This window comes from Urocitellus parryii, chromosome X (genome assembly GCF_045843805.1).
Source record: "Urocitellus parryii isolate mUroPar1 chromosome X, mUroPar1.hap1, whole genome shotgun sequence".
Taxonomy (NCBI): Eukaryota; Metazoa; Chordata; class Mammalia; order Rodentia; family Sciuridae; genus Urocitellus; species Urocitellus parryii.
In genome coordinates, this window is record NC_135547.1 from 109,096,752 (window position 1) to 109,103,153 (window position 6,402).

Below are 6,402 nucleotides of genomic sequence, written 5' to 3' on the forward strand. Positions count from 1 at the left end.
AGAAACTAGTGATACTAGATTTGGTCTTTGGCTTGTCAAAACAAAATATGTTTTATTATATGAAATATGAGATATTTCAGATCACCCCATGCCAGGTTTCATCTGAGGTATTCCAAAATCATTCCTTAGGTAACTTAGATGTACTCTGAAGGTAGAGAACCACTGCTTAAACAATAATTGTCAATTTCACTGTCACCTCCCTTCTTTTTAATTTTTACCAGAAATAGAGAACTTTGCTCAAAAAGGCTTTTCTCATTTTATGAGCCAAACAATTTTAGGTAAAATATTCTTAGTAATATTCCACAATGTTAAAATTATTTATCATTTGCCTTGTTTTCTTCTATTAACTTTATTTGTGCACTAAAAAGCTTTTGCTATTATCTCTGAAATTTATCTGTGTACTTTCTAATTTTAAATCTGTAATATGTAATGCTTGGTGATCAATTTGGTCTATGAGTTGGATTTTTTATGTAAATTATTCTGCTAAGTTATGCATTATGGTTTAATACTTATAAGAAGTTCTCAATCTCCTAGTCATAAAGGGCTTTGTGGTGAACATAATAAGTGTAAATGTATCTACTGGTAGACTATTGGAATATTAAGTATTGCATACTTCTCTACAATAAAAATTGAAACAGACATTTAACAAAGATTTATAGTTTCTTTCAAGCTTAGGATATTAGAATATTCAAATAGCCATATTTTGACAAACATTGACAATATTTTTCATATTATGTTAAAAATTATTTTCCTCTGATGTTCTCTGCTTTCATTCAAGACAACATTCAGGGTATCTAATATTTTACTGAAGTAGATTTGTTCACAAACAGGGCTATTATACAAGAACATAGATAAAACATTTCCATTGTAAATTAGGTTCCATGCTTATTGCTGTTAAGAAGTTGATTTTGAAAACTGTAGTGAGCCGTTTCTGTGTACTGTGGCCGCCATTACAAGATGGCGCTGATAAGCGCCGTGGCCTGTGATAAACAACTCCTTATTTTGGGAGAGTTGGCACGTAGCTGTAAATCACCCTATGAGAAAGATCCACGTGGCAGTTGTGCATTGGGGCTTTATCTGCTTTATTAGGGCTGGGGCACGTAGTAGTAGTAGTAGTAGTAGTAGTAGTAGTAGTAGTAGGAGTAGCAGTAGAAGTAGCAGTAGCAGTAGAAGTAGCAGTAGGAGTAGTAGTAGAAGCTAGTAGACATGTCAAAATAAAGGCCTGAATAAACTGCTGAAGGAAGAATCCTGTGTCGTGTTTCCTTTGCTGGCGAGGGGACGCGGCAGAAAACAATTTTTTTTTCAGTGCTGGGGATCAAACCCAGGACCTCCTGCATACTAGGCAAGTGCTCTACTACTAAGCTACACCTGGAATCCCCAGAATAAACAGCACAAGGTTTCCCCACAGTTCCAATTACTACTGTCTGTCACATTATACCTTCTGGTGGTTCTATTTTATGTGATAACTCCATTGGGGTGTACAATTGACACATAGCAGCTGAAGTCTTCTCACAGCATCAAAAACAGAGATGAAGTATAAAGACATTATACTTCATATTCAGAAAATTAATAAAGTATACATTCCTTATTAACTTTAGTTTAAGTGTTTTTCTACACATAAAATAAGATTTAGATATACTGTTTCTAAATATGCTTTTTAAACACTTTTAAAAGTTATAGCATTAAAAGTGCTTTCTGGGGGCTGGGGTTGTGGCTCAGTGGCAGAGCACTTGCCTTGCACATGTGAGGTACTGGGTTCTATCCTCAGCACCACATAAAAAGGAAGAAGCAAAATGAAGATATTGTGTGCATCTATAACTAAATTTTTTTAAAAGTGTGCTTGCTGATAAAGTCTGAATAAGGTTTGCATTCAGGTAACACTGCTGCACCAATGCCAATTTTCAGGTTTTAATAATGTACTGTAGTTAATGTAAAATGCTATTATTGGGAGGTGATAGGCATGGCAGAACTCTACTGATTTGCAAATTGTGTCAGTATAAAATTACCTCAAAATAATAAACTTAAAATAAGTTTTGTGAAATTTACTACTTCATAAAATTGTTTTTCAGTCTCTCTCTTCTTTTATTATACTATAAGTAATCTTCAAGAGAGAAATAATCAAAACTGTAATGCCTAATATTTTGGTATACTTGAAGAGATATATTTAGCACTTCTTAATCTGTGTGGTATTGTTTTCTCATTTCTCAAAGCAAATATATGTGCTCAAATATTTAACAATTTTAAACTCTAATACATTTTCTAAAATGTGCTTTTACTTATCATTTTTTTACATTTTTAAAAATAGGTAACTGATGTAATTATTTTTCCTTATATTTTCCTAATGAGTTAATTCTGATAATCTCCATTTTCCTTAAGAAGACAAGTCACTGAAATATGCAATATAAAATTAATAAAATATTGCCTATTTTAACAGAGGAGTCAAATTTTTTAAAAAGGTACTGACACTTCATATTTGTGATCTCTTTCTCATCATTATAGGTCAAACTTGTCTCAAAATGACATGTAAATGCAGCTTCTAGCTCTGTCAACATGGACTTTATCAATGCTTTAATAACAGGTGTTCAATACATATTTTATATAAAATTATTTGGTATGATATATAATCAAAAATAATTTTTATATATTATTACTTCAGATTTATGTCTAATTATATTTTTCTTCACCATCTTAGATAATGATTCTTTACTGAAAAATTTAAAATCCACTTTAATCACACTGAAATATATTTCATTAATTGTAAATCATCAAGACAGTTTATAATATTGTAAATATAAGAAAGAACAAAAATATGTAAATTTTACTTTTAAGCATAGTTTTTGCTTGGATTAGTTGATAAAATTTATGGCCTGAAATTTTCATTTACTAGAAATATTGCATGCACCTTCTTTTAACTGTCTTTCAGTCTTTTAAATTATCAGTACATATAAAGACTCCAAGTCTCACACAACATAAAAAGAAAAAAGAAAGTCAACTTATTTTTCAAATCTAATATTTAAATACAAGATTATGTCTTACCACAGGTGTTAGAGGCACGAAGTCCATCTAAAGTAAGCTCAAATTATTTGAAACCTATGTATATTTGAAACCTATGTAAATTTACTAACAAAATCAATGTGCAGTTAATTGTGTATGTCTGGGGCTAATTATACAACTGAAAGTTCTATAAATAAAATTATTAATATAATTCAACATTTATTCAAGCATATAGTGATAAATATGTGTTAATTTGAAATAGGTATAGTTAATGTTGATCATGATGGCAACAAATAGCTAGAATTTAGACCAAAATAATTTTTTTTCAAGGAACAGTTGTTTATCACTGGCATTGTCAGGAATGGTCAGGTCATGGTAATAATAATAATTTTTAAAATGATGGCAAAATCTGAATTGGTTCTATAATTGTTTGAACTTCTTTAACAGAAAAAAAAACAACCATATATTATCTTCTTCAAGGCACATTTAAACCAGCTTTAGTATTCTACTGGATACTGTATCAAATGCTATCCCCTAAAAGAACCATACCTGTGATTATTTTTTTTACTTCCTCTTTGGAGAATATCCATTTTATTTCCAGCTATCAAAATCTGATTTCTCTTCTTTGTTTAAATCATTCAAATACTATAACTCAATGCTTAGATTTTATGTATTGTTGTGGAAAGTGTACTAGACAGGGAATCAGAAGAACTAATTTCTAGTGCTTAACTGTCAAAAAAAAAAAAAAACACTCCATTGCTTACCAGATGTGCAAGCCCTCTGAGCCTCAGTTGGTAGAAGTCTCAAATTAGAGATTTAAAGTGTATAGATTTTAAGATTCCTTTCATTTTTTTTCCTAAAACTGCAGTTCTATGGTATGGTTTCCATCCTTAAAATATTTCATTCTCTTTATTTCCACCTAGTAACCATCGTTATTTCCTAATGTGATTCCAGGGCATTTTTTCTCCAGTGGTGAAATAGTACTAACCACATGAATCCATGTGTGGTCAAGTAATTTAGTAGTGGGGAAAAACTTCAATGGAGGCAATGGATTTGAACTAAGCCAAAAGAAAGTTTGCAAGGAGTGAGAAATGAGGCCTCAGCAAAGGAGATGATGCCCAGTGCAGTGGCTCATGCCTGTAATTCCATTGGCTTGGGAGGCTGAGGCAGAAGGATCACAAGTTCAAAGCCAGCCTCAGCAACTTAGGGAGGCCCTCAGCAACTCAGTGGAATCCTGTCTTTAAATAAAATATTAAAAAATGGCTGGGGTATTGCTCAATGGTTAAACACCCCTGGGTCCAACCCCTGATATCAAAAAAAAAAAAAACAAGGAGATGGTGTGCAATATTGGGACATGGGTAACAGGAGTAATGGTGGGCAGAGATGTCAGAAAGGGAGGCAAGAGAAAAAAGATCAGATTGCAGTCATTGTGGTGGAATGGATGCATGGTACTCTCAAGTCCTGGTAGTCAAAGTAAGTCTTGAAAATATCTGACCTAAGTTTTTAGGAACACTGGTAATTTGGTGAGAAAACAGTGCCTTAAGATTCATCAGGACTTTATTGCATCTCCTAGAACTATATTCTTATTGCCCTGTTACCTATGAAAGGGCAAGGCATGAAAAAACAAAACAGTATTTCTCATCCATCTTTGTCCTATCTGAAAGACTCTAATTAACCATTTCACCTATTTCCAAGCTACATTTTATCTTCTTAAAACAGGGAGACAGATGTTTCTTTCAAATATTGACTTTTTTTTTAAACACAAAAATAGTAGACTTTTGTTCCAATTAAGATCTCTTTTCAAAAAGTATGGCTGAGCTTTCAAACATGGGGAATGTCAGTTGCCTCTCTTTCTAGATCACACTTAAGAAGAGACATGGAAGTAGGTTAAAAGATTGTTATAATAGTAAGATGTAATAATGCACCAAATTTCCAATTGTCCAAATACATGAATTCAGCTTACAGGATAATTAGATAACAGGAAATGATAAGTATATGATTTAATACATATGCTAATTAGCTCTATTTCTTCATGATTCAACATATACATATATTGAAACATATCTGACACCATAGTTATTTATAATTTTTTTTTACCAATTAAAAGTATATTTTAAAACGAGGAATAACTGCCTTCTCCTTATCCTTTCAAATCGACATCTCCTACCTCAATACCTGGCTCCCTCTTCTTCAGTCTTTCTATTTCTTTTTCCTTTTTTTTTTTTTTTTTTTTTTTTTTTTGCAATATGCCAACCACAGACAAGACTGGTTTAAAAAAGCAATAATTTTCACATTGCTAGGTGTACCATCAGAGGCTATCAAACAGTAAAACAGGTAAGACACCTTAACTAAGTAGAAAGGAGATGAGATGTCAGGCAAGCAAACCTTGAGTCATGGTGATAATAATGACAAATGTTGGTGGTGGTGGTGAGGATGATGGTGATGATGATAACCACCAAAACCAGGTTTGCATTGTAGTTAATATAAAGTTATTAAAGTTGAGTTCTTTACTCATTAGGAAACCTTCTTAACTTTCCTTTTTATAAGTGTGTGACCTTAGTAAATCATCTACTTCCTTTAAGATTTACATTAACTATTATAAATAGTAATACAAAAATGGAACATAATTTTCTCTACCACATAATACTTTGTATAGAACCCTTAAATAAGTCCTTTTCTTTCAAATGAGTATAGAAAAGAGGAACATTTTCCCTTTAATCCCACAAGTTTAACAAGAGAATTGAGTTACCCCACAATTCAAGCATTTAAATTTTATTTATTATAGTTATTAATTAATGTGTTTATATATGGATATGCTATCTCTCTCTCTCCATGTGTGTGTATATAAATAAAATAACTGGGAAGCAAAAGGCATTTTATAACTTTTGAGCCCTTTGGCATACTTCCTGGAAGTCTCAGTAATGACTATAGTTACTCTTAATTGCCTTCAACACACTTACATGAATGCTACATTCAGTTGAATTATTTCCTGGATTCCCTCTAATTAATCTGATAGCAGCTGTTTTAAGGCCTGTGCTGATTAACAGTTGCAAGACAGCTAAATGCCTAGTACAAGAAAAGCTATCTAAAGCTTACGTATGTTCATCCACATAATTTTGTCTTTTAGGCATCAACATTTCAAAGAGGATCTTCTATTTTTAGAAAACTTTATTATTTGTTTATATAACTAAAATGGGTTAACCCTAACATATTGTAATATCATCTCAATATATTTAAAACTGTCCTAACAAATATTGTATAAATTCAACATTTCAGAAAAACAAATGTAAGAACACATTTTAAATATCTAAAGATAAAAATAAATGAAGTCATTGTAGTATGTATTTTTACTGGTTTCTTTGTTCTAGTTTAGAAAATATAAATGAACTGTAGAATATAAATGATATA

General features: G+C 31.6%; 1 non-coding gene across 1 annotated transcript; it reads right to left on the minus strand.

Annotated features, from left to right (window-relative positions):
- Positions 1-1,300: 1,300 nt before the first annotated feature.
- Trnat-agu (transfer RNA threonine (anticodon AGU)) lies at positions 1,301-1,373 on the minus strand. The gene has a single exon. It is a non-coding gene; the product is annotated as a tRNA-Thr (tRNA).
- Between the last annotated feature and the right edge of the window lie 5,029 nt (positions 1,374-6,402).